The following is a 22,829-nucleotide window of genomic DNA, read 5'->3' on the forward strand; positions in this document are numbered from 1 at the left end:
TATTTTGTATCGATCAGAATAAAAGAGTTAGTTTTTATTCGACTCGTACTTTTCACCGAATGAATCGGTGTACAATGATTTTTCATTCTTTAAATTTTATCTGGGACTTTTTTTGCGGTTTGTTTTAAGATTTTCTAGTTAAATAAAATAAAATTATTAAACAAAAGCTTGCATCGTTTACTGTTTAAATATATTTTTTCTTTATTTCTCAAGAAATATTATAAAATATGTATACATATTTTTCAATACGTTTTATACCTTAGCTTACGCTGCATAATATATTTTTACGTAATATCTTTATATTTATTTACTTTTTTATATCAAGATATAAGTTTTTCCCCTTTTAAATTTTTTGTGAACGATTTTTCACGCGGTTACATTTTTCTAAAGGTCTACGTATTTTAAATTTCAAAAAAGAAATATATCTTTGGTGGAGTAGTAACGTTAAAACGTTTCATCCGGAAAGTCCTTTTTTTTCGTCGGAGGAGGGAAAAGCTCTCTCTGCCGGCTGCCAGCCCGTATAGACGGGGAAGCGGCGGATTCTCACCGATTAAAGCCCCTTCCCCTTATACAACATGCCCTGGAGTCCTTGGGAAGAAAAAACGAGAAAAGCCTGTAACCTTGACTGCTACTTGAGCTGGATGGGAAGAGGACAGCCAGAGCAAAGAGGTATTTAGGGACTAGAAGAGCTGATGTGGACTTATCAGTAGCAGCAAATACATAAGGGCCCGTAAATACCTCTTTGCTCTGCCTGTCCTCTTCCCATCCAGCTCGGTAGCAGTTAAGGATACACGGATTCTCTCGTTATTTCTTTACTTCCTCTCTGTATTAAACAAGACATACTTATAATGATATATATATGTTGCAGGGAGATGATAAAAACGGACATTTGATCAAATCCCTAAGGTCACGAAAGATGTTAATATTATTAACAAGTCAGGATACAATGAAGCTGTCAACTAATCACCTAAATAGGTAAAATATATATATATAATTTTTATATTTAACCTTAAACAGACGAAGTTACCGAACGAAGCGAGCGTAGGTTATGTTTTTTAGGTTATATTGATATAGTGCGTGATGTGTCATTACACGGAATCGTTTTTTTTTTTCTCTTCAGTCATTTGACTGGTTTGATGCAGCTCTCCAAGATTCCCTATCTAGAGCTAGTCGTTTCATTTCAGTATACCCTCTACATCCTACATCCCTAACAATTTGTTTTACATCTTCCAAACGTGGTCTGCCTACACAATTTTTTCCTTCTACCTGTCCTTCCAATATTAAAGCGACTATTCCAGGATGCCTTAGTATGTGGCCTATAAGTCTCTCTTCTTTTAACTATATTTTCCAAATGCTTCTTTGTTCATCTATTTGCCGCAATACCTCTTCATTTGTCACTTTATCCACCCGTCTGATTTTTAACATTCCATATAGCAAAGCATTTCAAAAGCTTCTAATCTTTTCTTCTCAGATACTCCGATCGTCCAAGTTTCACATCCATATAAAGCGACACTCCAAACATACACTTTCAAAAATCTTTTCCTGACATTTAAATTAATTTTTGATGTAAACAAATTATATTTCTTACTGAAGGCTCGTTTACCTTGTGCTATTCGGCATTTTATATCGCTCCTGCTTCGTCCATCTTTACTAATTCTACTTCCCAAATAACAAAATTCTTCTACCTCCATAATATTTTCTCCTCCTATTTTCACATTCAGTGGTCCATTTTTGTTATTTCTACTCCATTTCATTACCTTTGTTTTGTTCTTGTTTATTTTCATGCGATAGTTCTTGCGTAAGACTTCATCTATGCCGTTTCTTCTAAATCCTTTTTACTCTCGGCTAGAATTACTATATCATCAGCAAATCGTAGCATCTTTATCTTTTCACCTTGTCCAACAGGACAAGGAGTCCTGTAGCCCAATTTAGATTCGGAGTAACAACTCCGAATCTAAATTGTTCTTTAACTTCATTAACTGCTAGTTCCATGTAAAGATTAAAAAGTAACGGAGATAGGGAACATCCTTGTCGGACTCCCTTTCTTATTACGGCTTCTTTCTCATGTTCTTCAATTGTTACTGTTGCTGTTTGGTTCCTGTACATGTTAGCAATTGTTCTTCTATCTCTGTATTTGAACCCTAATTTTTTTAAAATGCTAAACATTTTATTCCAGTCTACGTTATCGAATGCCTTTTCTAGGTCTATAAACGCCAAGTATGTCGGTTTGTTTTTCTTTAATCTTCCTTCTACTATTAATCTGAGGCCTAAAATTGCTTCCCTTGTCCCTATACCTTTCCTGAAACCAAATTGGTCTTCTTCTAACACTTCCTCCACTCTCCTCTCAATTCTTCTGTATAGAATTCTAGTTAAGATTTTTTATGCGTGACTAGTTAAACTAATTGTTCTGTATTCTTCACATTTATCTGCCCCTGTTTTCTTTGGTATCATTACTATAACACTTTTTTTGAAGTCTGACGGAAATTCCCCTTTTTCATAAATATTACACACCAGTTTGTATAATCTATCAATCGGAATCAACATAATCTAATCAAACTACGCTCGCTTCGCTCGGTAATCTCGTCTGATTAACGAGGTTCTTTATCATGCCGCTTCTTCAAAATCACTTACTTTCTTTAGGGAAATCACCCCACAGAGTTGTAATTTTAACATCTTCCTTGAATTGATCATTTCCCTTAGGGATTTGATCAAATCTCCGTTTTAATCATTTCCCTGTGTCATATATATTGTCAATAATACACACCGTAAAAAAAAATTGATGAAGAAATTAGGAACTAGTACATCGAGGATTTTATATTTTATCATCTTCTTCCTCTCTATTGCAGTATTGGCCTGCTCATTTCTGCAACAGCATTCCAGTTTTCTTCGTTGCAAAGAATCGGATCGATCAAATTATCAGTACCAACCTTCCAGAAACAGGTCTGTCCTCTACCCACCTGTCGCACTCGTGAAAGGTGCGCCTGACTGTACCCTCCACTCCATAACACACGCACCCGGCGTCTTCCCTTCTATTCCTGCTCGCCAGGTAGGCATCGAACGCTCCACGGCCTGTCAACATCCGGGTTAGCCAAAAGTTGACCTCCCCGTGCTCCCAACAGATTTGCCTACGTACATTCTGGAATGATTCCGTACATCCAGAGGCCAGATGTAGCTTCATCCCATCTCATTTGCTACCTTTCCAGCACGGTAACCCAGGCTTGCTTCTCTGAGATCCCCGAATTCCAAATTCCGGAAAGTCCTGGATTCACAAAGGTTACTTTTAGAATTTTTCGTGCGTTACAAAATGTTTACTTTACATACCTAGGCGTAAGCTTATTATCTTTAATTACGATCTCGAAATAGAACGGAGTTAAAAAAAAAACATAAACACTTGCACGTATATTCTAAAAATGTAAAATAGAATATTTTTCATGCTTATCTTTATTTCGACCTTTACAAGTCGATAAAAAATGTAAGAATTAGACACTTATTGTTATCTTTTTATCTGGCGCTGACCTCTTCGTCTGCTTCTGTTACTGGGTTATTGAAATCGTTAATCTTATCTCGGTCGTAATAGAAATCTCCTTTCTGTTTCATTAAACGAATACCTTTGTTACATTCTTGTTTTCTTTTGTAGAGAATTTTTTTCCCTATCAGTCAAACCGTATAATCTACTATTTTATTCATATAATATAACAATTCCGTCCGCAAATTTTTTTTCTACCTTTCCGTGGTATGTAACTTTATCCTGAAATTTTTCTTTTCGTTTTCATTATTTTATGAACAAATTAAAGTCATAATTATATTCACATAGTTATAAGTTAAAAAAGTACGGTTTTTATTTTTTTAATTTTATTTTCTATATAGTTCTAAGCGATTACGTTGAACTAATCTTTTTTTATCGGTAGAAAGAAACATCGATTATTTATTTCCGACGACGAAAAAAGTCAATTAATTATGTAAGTGAAATTTTAAAATTTACAAGTAAATTGGCCGCATTAAAAAATGTCTACTGATTAAAATAGGAGAATATTCAAAAATTAGCTTAAAATTACGAATAAACCCTACATTAATTTATAAATTATATCAACAAATTTATCGGAAATGCAGAAAAGATTATTTTATAATCTTTGGAAATAAAAGAAGAGATCTTCTTAATATTATTAATTTGTCTTTGGTTTTTTTTTTGTTTTATCTTGTTTTCCTACCCCTCTATGCTGGATTCACCGTGAAGCATAAGCACAGCCCAGGGGATTGTCCACTCTAACGGATCGTTTCAATGCCTGTCCGCTAATCGGAGAGTGCTTGGAGCCATCATGACCGTTGCTTCCGGGGAGCTGTCTGTTAAATGCTGGCGGAAAACTGAGAAAAAGTGGTGGTCAGACCTTAGCGTGCTGCGTGCAAGAGTTAGGTCCGCTTGGAAAACATATCAGCGTCGCCCCCTAACGGGGATTATCGATGATGATATGTGCGCTGAGGGTCTGCGGATCTACCAACGCGCCCGTAAGGAGTATTTTCATGTCATCAAGGAAGCCAAATTCAAGTTTTGGCAAGACTCCATGCGCGAGTTGCAATGCAGTCCCTGGCAGCTCGTGAAGTCATGTTACTGTTACCGGCCAAAACCATTGAACGTGCTGTCCAGTGTTCGATGCGGGTTTGGTGGTCGTGACCACACTTTAACATCTGTGGTGACTCACCAGGCGTTCCTGGATACTCTGTTTCCAGATGCTCCGGAGGGTGAAGCAGAAGTCAGCGTTAGGGCGGATGAGACACCATTCCCTAGCGTACGGGTTTTGAAACCCGTAGATATAGACCACCGAGTGGTTTCTCGAATGCCACTGAGAAAAGCACCAGGAATTGACCAACTTGACCTTGATATTGACTTGACCAACTTGATATTTTCTATCATCTGCTGCCTGTCATAAGAGAGCCGCTTGGCAGGCTGTTCTCGAGGTTCCTAAACTGGAGTTGCTTTCCGTCTTGTTGGAAGGTGACTTTGGTGAGAGTGCTCTTAAAATCAGGAAAGGATCCGAGTGAGGTCAGCAGTTATCGAACCATCAGCCGCTTGCCGGTAATCGGCAAGTTGCTTTAAAGACTGGTTGTGAAACGGCTCTGGGAAAACATCGATATGGACTCGCTTCTAAATCGAGGCCAATATGGCTTCATGAAAGGGGTTGGCACCGAAGATTGCATCTTAAATGTTCTTGTCGAGCTGGAAGGCGCCAATTGTAAATATGTTTTGGCAATTTTTATTGACATAGAGGTAATATTTCCTTCCTTGTGTTGGAGTTCTATCCTCTATGAGTTGGAATGCCGCAATTTTCCCGTAGCCCTGCGGGCCGTAGTACACGACTACTTGTCTGATCGCACGACTTTGTTTAAGGATGCGCACCTAGTTGTGGAAAAAGTCCGGCACAAAGGGAAATCCACAGGGCTCCGTGGTCGGTCCCTTGTTGTGGAACCTGGTATTCGACGGATTTTTGGGACTGACATTCCCGGAAGGTGTCACGGCCCAGGCTTTCGCCGATGACTGTCTCCTGTTGGTTCGTGGTAACTCACGACCACAGCTAGAAGATCGAGCGTAGACGGCTTTGTCAACCGCAGAAGGCTGGATGGACATTAATAATTTAAAAGTTTCTGTGCCCTAGACGAAGTTTATGCTTCTCTAGGGTGCAGACAAATTATCATGCAGTCGTAATTATGTATAAAGGCTGTGCAATCAGCCGAGTTCGAGTTCATAAGTACCTAGGTGTTTTGTTTGATGAGAAGTTGCTGCTTAGCAGTCACATTATGCAAGTAGCGGCGGACGCCGTCTCTATGATGCACAAGCTTAGGAGAATTGCTCGAAAGGATTACAGGCTGTCGGGCCGTCATTTGTACATGGTGTCCCGAGGTGTCTTCGCAGATCCTTAATTATATGCACTGGTGTTTTTAAAACAACCTTCTACGAGGCTACCTCTGTGTTGGGAAATATTCTCCCGATCGATTTAGTGGTGAAAGTTCGGGCGGCCGTGTGGAAATTACGAAAAGGCAGGGAGGCCGAGATTTGTTCAACCGACATCAGTAGTTTGCCTAAGGGAAAAGACTCTTACCGCGCTGCTGTAGGAAGCTAACCGAGAGATATGGCTGGCTACCAACCAGATTAAGGCTCTAAATGTTTTAACGGTGGACAGGTAGTTGCTGGCATTCAGCGGCCTAGGCGTGGCAGCGAATTGCTGTCTTCGACGAAATGAATTTAATTATTGATAGTCATATATAAGTTGACGGGGTGCGCCTACCCATTTTAGCGATATATGACAAGTGGGCGGTGGGACACGCAAGCGAGTGGTGTATGATATACCACGCTTATTCCGCCCACGCCTTTAGATTAGCTCTAGGAGCTAGTTAGGACAGCGGTCGCTAAACTGTTTCGAGGTTCAGTAGCCGTTTGTGGCACAGACATTCGGTCTTACGCTTTAGGGCGACCGAATAGGGTGGTGACGGGAGAAATGCCAAGCAAACCGATTGCCTGCAATGTGAGTATCCCACAAAGGAGGCCCACACTAGGTATCGGTCTTTTAACAGCTGGCCTGCCTCTAACCGAGTCCCCCCGAGAGGGTCCCAGCCGGGTCTCGCTCTTAACAGATCGAGGGCGACGGAATCCTCGTGTTTCATCGTCGCCGCCATCCCGGCTCGCCGGGACGAACGATGACTCCACAGGAGGTTATCCTAGTTGCTACCTCTTCGTCTCTGACTTTGTGCTGTAGTATCGTTGTTATATATTCTGACACAGCCCTGACTGTCTTTAAGTCTTATCAAAAATGGAACCGACGGTAATTTTGTATTTCTCGAAACCGAAAATTTTGAACAAAAATAATTTTTAACAAAATATACATATATTTATTGATGAAATTAATAGAGAAAGAATTTCGATTAATACTAATTTGAATATTAAATTTAATCTCTTCGGAAACATTCTTGCTAGCGACAACATTTTTATAGGAATGACTTTCAGTTCTATCGTATGGTCGGTTAAAGTAGTTTTTCCTTGTAAGATGTCCTCTCCGCTAAAAGAAATCGCATTCTAACCGGTCAAAGGATGTTGAAGGATTTTAGAAAGCCTAAAAAGACGTGTAAGAGAGAGTTTAAAAAATTAATATTTTTATTCGTGCGAAATAGGTTATTTTAAAGAAACACGCATATAATACGGATTATATCATATGTACGTTTAAGATGATTCATTAGGCGTCTACTGATGAAAATAGATCAGCTTTTCTCGAGATATACAAATAAATGAATCGACAAACAATCTCCGACCTGAACTATTGATTTAATCAGATGATTCAAATTTAAAATTTTCTTTTTTTAATGTAATGTTTTAATAGAATACGTACGGTTCTTTATTAATACGCTGACTCAATCGCAAAAGTGAACGTGATTTGCTGATCGAATTAACTTCCTTCTTTTTATTATCCAGCTGTTTAATGATCAGCAGAAATAAAACCTGACCTTCTCTATGGAAATATTATTACTGTTACTATTATTATTATTTACTCATTCATTATGTCATCTTTTTTACTATAGTTCTTTTGTGTGATTAGTCATGTACGTATTTTTATATACTTTGTTTTTTAACTTTACATGATACAACATGATCGATTTTGTAACTATTCTTAGCTGTGATTTTATCTGATCGGTTTTAAAAATACACATTAAGGAAGTAATCTAAAAGGCAACAATTGTTGTATCTGTGGCAAACCGAAGTTGTTTAATATAGATATTTTTTATGTATTAATTTTTTGGTTAAATAGATATTTACATTATTTTTAAAACTGTACGGATTTAAAATGTATTAATTTGTTTAGAAGTATTGTATTTGATAAACAAGACAACATATATGCAATTTTTTTTTCTTCAGTCATTTGACTGGTTTGATGCAGCTCTCCAAGATTCCCTATCTACTGCTAGTCGTTTCATTTCAGTATACCCCCTACATCCTACATCCCTAACAATTTGTTTTACATATTCCAATCGTGGCCTGCCTACAAAATTTTTTCCTTCTACCCGTCCTTCCAATATTAAAGCGAGTATTCCAGGATGCCTTAGTATGTGGCCTATAAGTCTGAAAAAATATAGGAAGGAAATATAGTCTGGAAAAATATAGTTAAAAGAAGAAACAGACTTATAGGCCTCATACTAAGGCATCCTGGAATAGCCGCTTTAATATTGGAAGGACAAGTAGAAGGAAAAAATTGTGTAGGCAGGCCTCGTTTGGAATATGTAAAACAAATTGTTAGGGATGTAGGATGTAGGGGGTATACTGAAATGAAACGACTAGTACTAGATAGGGAATCTTGGAGAGCTGCATCAAACCAGTCAAATGACTGAAGACAATAAAAAAATAAAAATAAATATTTTAAGTATTTAGGATACTGTTTGCTAAACTGTTTCGAGGCTCAGTAGCCGTTTGTGGCACAGACATTCGGTCTTATGCTTTATGGCGACCGAAGGGTGGCGAAATGCCAAGCGAACCAATCGGACTGATATTTTTTAGGATTATTGTAATGAGCCCGTACAACTTAGACTAATTAGAAAATGTGGTTGTTAGCACATTTTTTCTTCCAAATCAGTGAGTATCTACAGAGAAATTAACCAATTATAATCTAACCAAACTTAACCTTCACTAATTTTGTTCCCTAACCTTGACTAGCGAGCGAATATATTTATATATAATATTAATTACTTATAATTAATAATATATTTATAATTACAAACAATAATGCTTATATTGGACCTCTATTTCTCTGTAATGAGATAACAATTGCATATTTTCTAATTAGCCTAAAGTTGTACGGACTCATTACAGTAAGCCTGAAAAATATCAGGCTGATTAAAAATTGCTAGATAAATTTCCAATTTGCCGGGCGCATTGCAAAATGACGGCTCTCTTTACAATAAGCCTGATTTTTCAATTCGCCTACAACACAAATTTATATTTTTTTTATGTGTATGTGTATATAAAAATCTATCTATTTTTTCTTTTTACAGTAATTTCTTTTAATAATAGATTTTTGATAAATGAATTTTTATACCCAGTTTATTTTGTTCTTTTTCCACTTATAAGGTTTTTTAATCCCCTTTTTCCGTTGATTATTATCTTCCTTATATGGTTTCCGTTTTTTTTTTCATTCTTGGAAAATTTTATTTTTATTCTTTCATTTTACACCCATTTTTTTATTACGTTTTTCTATTTTTATTTTTTTACTGTGTAGTACTTTTAATTGTGAATAATAAAATTCCACAAGTCATACTTACTTAAATATAAATAAGTATACATATTTATATTTATGATAAATTTATTGAAATAAATAAAATATTCAAAAATGAAAATTATAAATGATTTGCTTATTTGACGTCAATTCTGTGCTGTAGGAATTTTCATGTTAAACTGTTAACTAACTGTATTTCAAAATAAATAAATGTAAAGACGAATGTATATTAGTGTGTGTGTGTGTGTGTGTGTGTGTGTGTGTCTGAATGTGTTGCCTACTGCAGTATTGGCTTAGTAAGATGACCTTTAACCTTTTGTGATCTTTGGCTCAGTCATCAACTGATAAAGACTACACTCTGATTCAAAAGTTTTCTTTCAATAATAATTAAATTATGGTATTTCATATTAACTATTTATAATTGTATTTAATATCTTATTTTACAATTGTATTAATTTTTATAATATTACATTGATAAAACTGCAAAAACGGTAACGGTTTCAAAAATGTTTTAAGATGTTTGAAAGTTTCTTCTATCTCTTTTTTTAAAAATTGATACTTTTACGAGTATTTTCTTATTCCGATGTAATAAAAGAAATTAAATAAATTCATTTAAGAAAAAAAATATATACCGTTTAAACTTTTTAAATAAAATATATTTTTCTGCGATTTTGAAATGAATTCTTCTAAAAAGGTTTCTGTATAATAATTTTTACTTTCACAACTAGTACTTTATGGGCGTACGTAGACAAGTGAACAGCCCCTCCGTCACGAAGTAGAACTTGATGTGAAATATATTATCTTAAGTAAGAATATATATATTTTTTTATTTTGAAAAGCTTATAGTAGAAATATTATTTTATTATTATGGTTCAATCAGTTTTTCCAGCTTGCTGCCAGATTTGTGTGTGTGTGTGTGTCTCTCTCTCTCTCTCTCTCTCTCTCTCTCTCTCTCTCTCTCTCTCTGTGTGTGTGTCTCTCTCTCTCTCTCTCTCTGTGTCTCTCTCTCTCTCTCTCTCTGTGTGTCTCTCTCTCTCTCTCTCTCTCTCTCTCTCTCTCTCTCTCTCTCTCTCTCTCTCTCTCTCTCTCTCTCTCTCTCTGTGTGTGTGTGTGTGTGTGTGTGTGTGTCTCTCTCTCTCTGTGTGTGTGTGTGTGTGTCTCTCTCTCTCTCTCTCTCTCTGTGTGTGTGTGTGTGTGTCTCTCTCTCTCTCTCTCTCTGTGTGTGTGTGTGTGTGTGTGTGTCTCTCTCTCTCTCTCTCTCTCTCTCTCTGTGTGTGTGTGTGTGTGTCTCTCTCTCTCTCTCTCTCTCTCTGTGTGTGTGTGTGTGTGTATAGGCGAATGCAATTATTGCTAGCGGCTTGCCAAGTCTGACGTAGTTCCAATGTAAGTTTAAATATACCGGTAAACATGTAGTCCTCAACAGATTCAGATCGACCGCTCCTGAGACTTATGGTTAACTGAACCCCAACCACCAAAGAACATTGGTATCCGCAGTCTAGTATTTAAATCCATAAAAAAGCAACTGTTTTTACAAGGACTCGAACCTTAGAACTCTCGATTTCAAAAATCAGCTGATTTTACTATGACGAGTTTAACAGCTAGACTAACTCGGGGAGTTAGAGTTTTTATTTAACAGAATATTAATTTATTATGTCGTGTCTTTACATGTTACTATAAGGTTTTGTCTTCAGTCTGGTTTGATGCAGCTCTCCAAGATTCCCTATCTAGTGCTAGTCGTTTCATTTCAGAATACCCTCTACATCCTACATCCCTAACAATTTGTTTTACATATTCCATACGTCTCCTGCCTACAGACGTTTTTCGTTCTACCTGTCCTTCCAATATTAAAGCGACTATTCCAGTATGCCTTAGTATGTGGCCTATAAGTCTGTCTCTTCTTTTAACTATATTTTTCCAAATCCTTCTTTGGAAAAGAAGTTATTTATACTATAAGGTAATAGTATAAATACATAATCTTCGTTAGGTTTATTATACGTTAAGAAAATCTTTAGTTGTAATTTAAAAAAATATATATATATATTTCGTACGAAGATCTATTAAAATTTTATTTTATTTAATTCTTGTTCCTATGAAATATTTTATAAAAATTTATTTATTACGAGTAAATTTCAAAAGAAAATGATTTATACGAGATGGGGGCAGGAAATTTCACTTGAAATTTCGAATTTTTTTCTACATTTATTGTATATACATAGCATTTAATTTATTTTTAATCCCGTGAGACTTTCGGATAAAATATATTATCTGCTAGTAAATCGTAAATAGTAGATTTTCTAATACGAAGACGGAACGTTTTTCCTTCGAAATAAATATAAAAATTCTAAGAAATGTCGTTTCTAATTCTATATTCGTTCGTTGAAATTTTTTATTAAAAACCATCCGAGTGTGTAACACAAAAAAATGTTTTTTTTTTTTTCAAAAAATAGAGGGTTTAATTTTTATCTCGTCGGGTTTTTCATTTGTAAAATATATTCCGTGCGAAAAACGGCGAAAGAAATCTTATCCAAAGGAGACCGGTCCGATAAACGGTTCAAGCGATAAGATAGGTAAACGTTGCAAATATTGCAATTATGTAAACAATTTCTACGTATTGTTAAAATAAGTTAATTTTATAAATATATATAAAACAGATTATACCTTTTATAAATAATCTCAAACGATGTAAAAACACATGTAACTTGAAATAATGGGGACAAATTGAAATAAACATAACCGGTGAAGCAAAAGTCTGTTTGCTTTGGTTGTGTATGTAACGCTAAGATAACGCAGAAATAAAATCGGTCCTATTAATTCAGGAACGTAATTCTAATTAATATTCAGAATATAGATAGCGCTCGTTACAATTTTATATTTAAAAACCGGTATCTCGAAAATTGTTTACCGGATTATTAAAACTTAAATACCGAAATAAAATTCAGTCTATTTTCTAAATCTCATTTACGTGAACCGTACCTCTCCCACAACGTGGTCTTGTCGGTAGCTCAATATATTATTAAAACGAAAAATTATCGTAAAATAATAGTCTGTGTATTAACTTTAATTATCGGTTAAGCGATAAATATCGATAGAAATACTTATCGTATTTTAGAGCGTAATTTTTTCGTTTATTAATATTTTTAACCGCTGACTCGATTCATTTTCTAAGAGTTTCAAAGAGATACAAATAAATCCATTAAGAAGGACTTACACGAGTTATATAATTAGCTTCGCAAAGTCCTTTCAGATTTCTATTAGAAAAATAATCGTATAATAGTTTTAAAATATTTAAATTGTTTTCACTCTCCGTCATATTGAATCTTTAAAGACTTTTTAGTTAAAAAGAAGGCATCAAAAAACTATTTCATCTATAAAGGAACGAAGTCCGAATATTAAAAATAAAAAAATTCAATCGTAAAATATACGATCTTTAGTTTTTGTTCCCTATAAAAATATTTAATAAAACTCAAAATCATAAATAAAAGTTAAAGAAAATCACTTCTTATTACGGTACCGAGCCTCGGAACGGTATTTCAAAAATGTTACGACTTTTATCTCATTTCTTTTGTTTTAAACAGAATCCAAAATACGTCAGAAATGATAGAAGGAAAAAGTGTAGCTCGAAATGTAAAAGAAATATTTTGGATAAAAACGTACTTTAATTTCTACTTTCAAAAAGATTTTCACAAAATGTAAAAGTAATCAAGGTGATATCGGAAAATATTTATTTTTGAGCGAGTCGCGACACCGTACGTTTTTTTTGAAACGTTATACACTCGATAATTCCTTAAGATAATCAGACTGTTTATTCACGGTGAAATAATTAAAACGATAATCGCATTAGCTATTCATAAATAATAGAGAAACAAAAAGAAACTGAGGTAATAATCGTTAATTTAATAGAAACTAACTAGCCGCAGGGGATACCGTAGGCCGGCCTCCGCAGCTAAGCCCTCCGGGCGGGTTGCCCTGGCGGGTGGCGTTTTGAAATGGGATTATTAGATGTCCAAAATTGATTCTCTTGTGTAAAAATATTTATTTTTGAATGATGAAAATTGATTTAACGAAAGTTAAATTAGAAATCTAACTTTACAAATTAATACTGACTAATCGGTATTTACCGCTAGTGAACGGTACATTCCGGTGCTTACTTTTTGGATATATCTCATTATTTTATGAAGGTAAACAATCACATAAATAACAAACAAAATATTTTAAAAAAATTTTTCTTAAATTAAAAGCGCTAAAAAGTAGAAAATAATATTAGGACGGTATGTTAGAATCGATTTGAAAACAACCTTTTGATGGTGATAAATAAGATTATGTGCCTATTTTTCCATTTGCGTGATGAATGGCCTAAAGAGTGAGGTGCCGCGGCACTCAAAAATTGGCAAAAATATCAAATTTTTAATTTGAAGCTATGACTTTCACATAATCTTACATATTATCATCAATGCTTGTTTTCAAATCCATTCTCAGATTTTTTTTTTGTCTTTAGTCATTTATATTTAGATTATTCTTTTATATTTTTTTTATGAATTACCGGATTTTTTATTAAAATTTATTGCCTTAGAACAAACAGTTGCATCTGCATTCCGTTGCCCACATGCCCCCTTGTGTTAGCAAGCATGTAGTAAGGTGCCCATGCATGTCGGTGCAGGGGAACCCTGAAGGCTTCGACGTGTAGGGACCTGGAGTCAGTGCAGATGGCGCAGCCGCTATTTGTCAGGACATATACCGGTTCCACCGAAGTAACGCGAAGGACATCGGGTCGTTACCTCTGGAGTGGGACTGTACCCCGGCGGCTAGCCTTGCTACAGAACGGGTTATTGATCGTGAAAGTTGAACAATCTGTCGTGGCAGAGGGTTCACCCTCATTTAGAATTAGCCGTGTCGCCAAGGCGAAACGAAAGAATAGTCAAATATCAGTAAGAATTCGATCGGTTGAGGAGTTTGCAAAGAACTGTCTTCAAGAACAGTTCACCGTGACCTAAATACCTTGTGATCACGAAGGAAGGTGGTATTTTCGCGAGGTAAACCCTTTTCTTATCGCTACTGAAATAAGTAATTGCTGGAGGCCCGGTAACAGAAAGCGAAAAGTCTTTCAACGGTCTTTACGTCAAGACGACTAATGACATCCAGTCAGTACTACCTGTTTCTCATGTCTTCACCTTTAATAAACCTTTCTTGCCGGAGAGAATGTGCGGGCTGGTGTATATCGTCTAGATGTGCGAGCTTTGAAGCCGCAACATCCTTGCGGAGCTTAAGGTGTCAGCGATTTGGTCAAACCACGGTTCGATGAGAGAGACCGCAAATATGCGTGTGTGGTAGAGAAACTCATAAAGGGGAACCGCGCAAGGATCTTCCAGTTTTTTTTTTGTCTTCAGTCATTTGACTGGTTTGATGCAGCTCTCCAAGATTCCCTATCTAGTACTAGTCGATTCATTTCAGTATACTCTCTACATCCTACATCCCTAACAATTTGTTTTACATATTCCAAACGTGGCCTGCCTACACAATTTTTTCCTTCTACCTGTCCTTCCAATATTTAAGCGACTATTCCAGGATGCCTTAGTATGTGGCCTATAAGTCTGTCTCTTCTATTAACTATATTTTTCCAAATGCTTCTTTCTTCATCTATTTGCCGCAATACCTCTTCATTTGTCACTTTATCCACCCATCTGATTTTTAACATTCTCCTATAGCACCGCATTTCAAAAGCTTCTAATCTTTTCTTCTCAGACCGACCTAAAATTATTTTTTACATTTTAGTGCGTTTAAAACTTACGGGTGTGAAATATGGACATTTGCGAAAGCAGAAAGAAGAAGACTGGAAGTAATGGAAATGTGGATTTGGAGGAGAATAACAAGAACAAGCTGGATGGATAGGAAAAGAAATGATCAAGTGTTAGCAGAATTGAGAGGAGGTCCTTGCAAAATGTTATACGAAGAAGAAGAGCGAAATTGATAGGACATGTAATACGACATGACCAGTTCTTGAAATATATTTGAGGGCGAGGTTTTGGGTAAAAAAGCTAGAGGTAGACCGAGAGCAACCATCATCATCAATAATGCTACAGGAAACAGAAGCGGAAGTGACGTGGCTAAATCGACAAGGCGTAGCCTTTAGTGAATGATGATGAATGCGTTTAATTTATGAGTGTTGTTTTAAACATTTTCTTTACATATTTTTTATTTTCTACGTTTTAGTACATTTACATATGGTGGGGGGGGGGGGTCGGACAATTTTTTTAAAGCGCTAGGACCGACCGTTTTTGGGATATTTGCAATTTTCGTCCGAAAATTCGGATCCGGTTAAAAAATACTAAATTTTTATCAAAATTTCGATATATATAATGTATATTGATATATAATAATATGACAAGTATATATATACCTAACCACCACGAGACATGTACTAACGAATCGGGATTTTCCGCTAGTGATCGGTACATTCCGGTGGTAAGCTAAGGGGAACGCACACACAGACACATATACAAATGCCGTTTTATAGGGTAGGGTAGATAGATTGTAAAAGAAAATCTTTGAAAAATCAAAATTTTTATTGTTAAGACCAACACGTCTGTCTGTTACAGGCTAAGTAGAATTAATTTAATAAAGTAATATTTTCTCATTTAATCTTCTTTCTTTTTCCTGTTTAGCCTCCGGGAATTACCGTTCAGGTATTACTTCAGAGGATGATATGTAAGAGTATAAATGAAGTTTAGTCTTATACGGTTGAGATGTGTAGTTAATTGAAACCCGACCACCAAAGAACACCGGTATCCATGATCTAGCATTCAAATCTGTGTTTGCTGATTCTACGGCAGAGTAACAGCGTCTCTGCCTTCCATCCAGAGGTTATGGGTTCGAATCCCGGTCGGAAATGACATTTTTTCATACGCTATGAAAAATTCATTCCGTTATCATCCGCCAACAGCTGTTACAAGTTGCTAGCTAAAATGAAACGGAATATAGAGGAGTCGATTGCTGCTGGGCTTTCTCCCCCCCTTCAAGTCGGTTATAGAAATTCAACACATCTAACTATTTATTTTTTGAGGGAACAAATTTTAGATGTTAATTGTCGAAAAAGAATTGTGTTAAATGAAATACACTATGTGCGCTTATTTTTTTAACCGACTAAAGAAAGTTGACTTTAAATTTGACCCGTATGCAGAATGTATCTCGAAGTTCTCCCGGGACTTTCATAGCCTACTCGTGAAAATAACTAAAAGTTCATATAAACATATGTCCAAAATTGTTTCGCTTGCGAGTTACGGCTAGTGAAAATTTCGCTCGGATTTCAGTTACCCTGATGAAATGTGGTAAAACTGAAATTTTTAGGGCATTAATTAAGGGACAGAATTGATAATTGTTTTGTGGGTTTGACCTGAAAAATCGAATAAACTGTAAGTTCAGAATCGTAAGTAGTTTTTAAATAATCTGGGGTGTAAACCAATAAATTGGGGTAAAACTCCTGATTTTTATGTTTATATTTGGTAAATGAGGATTCTGTGGGAGGGTCTCGTTGTTAAATTCTCCTTATACTTATTAGAAGATTTTTATAGATAAAAAAATTATATTTTCTTTATAGGCAATCAGAAAACCTTTTAAATTGTTTGTCATCGTCGTCGCATTTTAATATGTACGAGTATAATACGAGTAAAAGTCTGATGATCAGATTATTTTCACTCATATTTTCATGAAAATCAAACGGGAAAATTTCTTCAGGTCGCCATAAATGTTAAAAATCAAATATATATTAATAAAAATCTTTTAATTTTTATGTTCTGTATGTCCATGAATTTAAAGTTAGAATTAATATTTATTCCCGTATTTCAGAGAACCTTATTTCACACTCGGTTGTGTACTTACTCCCTTCACATGATTTCTTTGTAATTATTCATTTTTTATCAGGATAACAATCTCTCATCTTCTGCGTTTCTTTACGAATTTTTTTTCTTTTCTATCTGAAGGATATTCTATAATATACGCTTCTAGACTTTGGTATATAATAAGCATAGCCATATTTTAAATAAAAATTTGACAACAAAGTTGTAATACTTTCCTGGCATCGGTTATTTATATATATATATATATATATTATTATTATGCTTTTACGGCCAACATGGGACCACTTAAGTAAATTTTAGTTGGATCTTTTCTGAGAAAAGCGTGTTATTTTACTCTTTCGAGCTGCCCAGTATTTCTTCATCCGTTCAGATCTTGCTTTCTTTTCTTCATCCGTAAACACCCTCTTCGTTGTATTTTGTCGTTTGTCTGTCTTTTGTTTAAATCTAATGCTTTTATCTTTTAGCTTTGTAATTTTTCCAGTTTTATTCTGTAGGTCGGTCAGGGAAATTCCCAATTCTTTCATATCTTCTCTAATTTCTTTGATCCATCCTACTTCTAGCTTTTGGAACCAGAGCTTTTCAATGATATTTCTTGACGGTCTTGTTTGCGGTGTCCTTATGAGATGACCGAAGAAAGAGATTCTTTTTTTCCGCATAGTATCAGTAACAGGCTCTATTTCTCGATACACCACCTCATTTGGCACAATCCACCATCGGCCTTCTTTTTGGTGTTTTTTATCGATACACGTTCTGACAATTCTCCTCTCTATTTTCAGAATTTTTTCAATTCGGTTTTTCTGAGTGATTTTGAAAAGGGTCTCGCTTCCGTAGGTGACTTCTGGCTGTACTACAGTTTTATAATGTTTAAGTTTTGTTTTAGCAGAAAGGCATTTTTTGTTATATTTTGACCGAGTTAATTTTTGGGATTTAATCATTTTATTTGTCCTGTTTTGCCATGTCACTTTTTCATTTAAATTATAAGTTATTATTTCCCCTAGATATTTAAATTGTTTTACTATTTTAATTTTCTGATTGTTTACCGTAATGTGCTCTATTACCAGAGGATCTATGGCCATTAGTTCAGTTTTTTCGAAAGAGATATGAAGCCCTATCTTTTATGCTAGGTTTTGAAGATTTTGAAGGTTTTGAAGGCTCATGATTTGTGTTTTGGCTTCTTGAATATTATTTGCTAAAAGAGCGAGGTCATCTGCAAATCCTAGGCGATTTAGTGTGATGGAGTTTTTCTTAGTACCCGTTTTTATATTTTTGGGATTTATTTCATACCATTTTCTCATGACAAATTCGAGGGCGCAGTTAAAAAGGAGTGGTGAGAGGCCGTCGCCTTGCCTCAATCCAGTTTTTATGTAGAAGGGTTGAGAGAGTTCACCTCTGAATTTCACTCTGGACTGGGTATTGGTTAAAGTTAATTTTATCATGTTTACGAGTTTAGGGTGAAGGCCCAGGTTTCTCAAAATATTCAGCATGGATGGTCGGTGTATACAATCATAGGCCCTTTTAAAGTCGACGAAGGTGATTATTAGTTGTTTTTTCCGTCTTTTATATAAGTCCATCATAAGTTTTAAGGATATTATTTGCTCCGGGCAACCTCTCCATGGCCTAAATCCCCCTTGGTATTCCCCAAGTTCCAGTTCAAGTTGGTCTTTGCATCGGTTGTATATGATTCTTGACAGGATTTTGTATGTGCAATCCAGGAGAGATATGCCTCTGTAGTTTTCAGGATTAGTTTTATCCCCTTTTTTATGTAATGGATGGATGAGGGCTGTGGTCTAGTGTTTATTCTTCATTTATTCTTATATAGTGGAAAAATAATTATACGTGAAAAAAGTTACGTAAGATTTCTCTTTTGGAGTGGGTGTCATTTATGATGACGTTTTATAGTAATATTATCATTACATTTTTAGAAAATTGACTCAAAAAAGGCTATCTACCCCATCACTTGGAGATATTGACCCCCAAACAAATCGCCTCATATACACGAGTCTGTGACAAATTTCATCAAAATTGATTTATCCAATTAAAAGTTATTAGGCTTCAAACACTCCAACACACGTACATTTATATATGTACGAACATTACACTCTTTTTCTTGTTTTTTGGAGTCCCTGGGTCATGAAACGTCGAGAAATGCAATAAAACCCATACCCAAATTATAGCATAATTACCATACTTTCCTTCTTCTAGCTTAGCTCTAGGATGTCAGGAAAGTAAAAATATAATAAGCTAATAATATTAGACTTCCTTAAAAAAAAATGACTAAAAAGTAAAAAAATAATACTTTTTCAGTGCTGTTTTTTTTTTTAAATTTCGATGTTTTGAAGTAAATTAAATATTACACTATATATTTAAACTAAACGTAGCTGTGCATTTAAATTTAAATTATATGTATTATATTATATTATACATTCAAGTGAGGAAAGAATTAATTATAGAAAGTGACGAATTACAGTTTTGTTATTAGTAATCCTGTCAGTTTATCCGATTTTTAGATTATGTTTGATAATTGAACGGTAATTACATTTTAATGGATTATTAATTATATTTTTAAAAAAACTGCTCCTATTAACAAACTTTACATGAAAGCATTTTTGTATTATTTTATATTGTATTTTATCATAATGCAACAGTCAGTTAGGAGTCCCATTCATGTGCATTTTACATCTGTGTGTGTAGGGGCACGCAAGCACGAACACGCACACGCATCCAGCAAGCACGCTCATATACTTACCACACATAGACAGAGATAGTGTGATTGAAATATAGAGTAAGAGCGAAGAAGGCTCGTGTGTGTGTGTGTGTGTGTGTGTGTGTGTGTGTGTATGAATATATTTATGTTAACACACAATAGAAAGATATCGTTTAGCCACTTCCTTTTTTGTTGATAAAAACACATGACAACTTGATAAGTTGTGTTGTTAAAATATTCGTTTCTAGACTATATAAAAGCTTGTAGAGGCAAGCGTGATGTGGTGTGCTATGCTTTTGGTTTGGTTACACATTTAAGATAACATATTATTATTAAATAGAATACAAAAATAACAATAATATTGGGGGAACTTTTCAAGTCTTATCTTTTCCCAGCTGACTGTCATTTTTATCGCTTCGGACTGTTTTTTTTGTATATATTTTTTTACCATATACCATATAGAAGTTGGTGGCCTGGAATATTTTACTGGGTTGGTTTGGGACAGCGTATGTTATTTGTAGATTCCTAAATAACACATTCTATCCTAATTACTATTTCCGATTGGTATTTTTTTTTGTCTTTAGTCATTTAACTGGTTTGATGCAGCTCTCCAAGATTCCCTATCTAGTGCTAGTCGTTTCATTTCGGTATACCCCTACATCCTACATCTCTAACAATTTGTTTTACATATTCCAAACGTGGCCTGCCTGCACAATTTTTTCCTTCTACCTGTCCCTCCAATATTAAAGCAACTATTCCAGGATGCCTTAATATATGTCTTATAAGTCTGTCTCTTCTTTTAACTGTATTTTTCCAAATGCTTCTTTCTTCATCAATTTGCTGCAACACTTCACTTGTCACTTTATCCAACCATCTGATTTTTAACATTCTTCTATACCCCCAAATTCAAAAGCTTTTAATCTTTTGTTCCGACTAAATAGCAAACGCTATTTAGGAAGACTATGTAACAACAGGCGATACTCAGAATATAACTACGGTAACGTAATCGTTTGACGAGCGTGAATGAACACGTAACGTGTAAACGTGTATAAATGGAATCGGAAACGTTCGAGATAACGTAAACGTTCACATACAACGTTACGATGTTAACTAAATAAGAAAAATGAAGTAATTTCAGCGATTAGCATTTCTTGACAGATAACGGAAAAGTTCGTGTTCAATGAATATTCAACGTAATTATAATTTACATATCTGTTTGTATCACTATAACATAATTAGGGTTCAAATATAATTTAGACAGCCTGAGGATTATTTCTCCCTCCCACGAAACAAAAAAAAGGATTTTTTATACCTCTCTTTATACAGGTTTAATTAAGACCAGAAAATTTTAGCTATAAAAGAGAAATTAATCGATATGAAAAAATTTACTACCCTTTGAATAAAATGTTGAGATACGGAACCCGTAAGGTCTTAAGTTAAAAGAAGAGACAGACTTATAGGCCACATACTAAGGCATCCTGGAATAGTCGCTTTAATATTGGAAGGACAGGTAGAAGGAAAAAATTGTGTAGACAGGCCACGTTTGGAATATGTAAAACAAATCGTTAGGGATGTAGGATGTAGAGGGTATACTGAAATGAAACGACTAGCACTAGATAGGGAATCTTGGAGAGCTGCATCAAACCAGTCAAATGACTGAAGACAAAAAAAAATGAGTTACGTAAGCCTAATTCTGCTTTCTGGCTTAATTAAGAGAACTTATCGTTGATTATTTTAAAGATGAGATTAATATGAACTCTCTCTCTCTCTCTCACTCTCTCTCTCTCTCTCTCTCTCTCTCTCTCTCTCTCTCTCTCTCTCTCTCTCTCTCTCTCTCTCTCTCTCTCTCTCTCTCTCTCTCTCTCTCTCTCTCTCTCTCTCTCTCTCTCTCTCTCCGACTGTTATTTTTATTACAACCTTCTCTAATCACAATTCCTAAATATTAATTTCCTACCGTTTATAATACGACTGAAATCGATTATCAGTTCTAATGTCTATTTTCTCAATATTTTTTGGAGAACGTATCGCAGAACTATTTCCAAACATTTTTTGTAGAACGTTTAGAAGTTGTGATCAAAATGAAATAACAAGAGTGCGGGTCCTGAAAAATGGCAATCTGGAACAAAGTTGTTTGATGTTCTCACAACAGAGCTGAAATGACGAAAGTTCGGCCCCTCCCCCTACCGTTCAATTTTTTATGTATTAGGTAATGGAGAAAGGTGTAAATTATTTGCACTTCTTTACATTTTATTTGTGTGCTCAGTCGAATAGAAAAATATTAAATAAAGGTATATAAGGTGATTTGAATATAAAAAAAAACAATAATTAGCTGTACTGTTTTATAATATATCCATTATTATTACATTATTATATAATTCTTATAATATAATAATTTTATATAATTCTTCCATTATTATATATTTCAAACAAATCTGTGTTATAACAAAAAAAGAAAAAAAAAAGCAGAAGCCACGGAAAGCAAATTGAAGTTTTCTGGCATTTGCCTTACAACCAAGAGAAAACTTGGTCAGAAGATCGACAAAAGTATTTTAAACATTCAGTATTACAAAAAATTTGATGTGGACACCACTTGACTTCCTTGTACGCCTATTAAATTAAATACACATATTTTTTGCTGTACTTCATTTAAACTTATTTCATTTGAAAGTCAGAAACGATTCTCCAGTTATTTAACGAAATGAACAATTACACAATTTCTGTAATAGTTTTTATTAACATCATATATTTATACAAATATTAATTCAACAATCTTACACGAAATATTAGGATAGAGTAAAAGTCACTTTATTACTAGTTTCTGATTAACAAAGAGTTTTAGATTTCTGGTGTGTCGTATAAATAAAAATTAATAATAATTAAATTATTCCGTTAAGTGAACTCCTGTATACTGGTTACAAGTGATAATTTCGACATTACAATGTAAAATATTCAGTTTTTATTATTGGATTATTTGGTGAATAATCAAAAATGAAAAAGAAAAAATCATACAGGAAAAAAAGATAACAT

The sequence above is a fragment of the Lycorma delicatula genome, chromosome 12 (genome assembly GCF_047948215.1).
Source record: "Lycorma delicatula isolate Av1 chromosome 12, ASM4794821v1, whole genome shotgun sequence".
Lineage (NCBI taxonomy): Eukaryota > Metazoa > Arthropoda > Insecta > Hemiptera > Fulgoridae > Lycorma > Lycorma delicatula.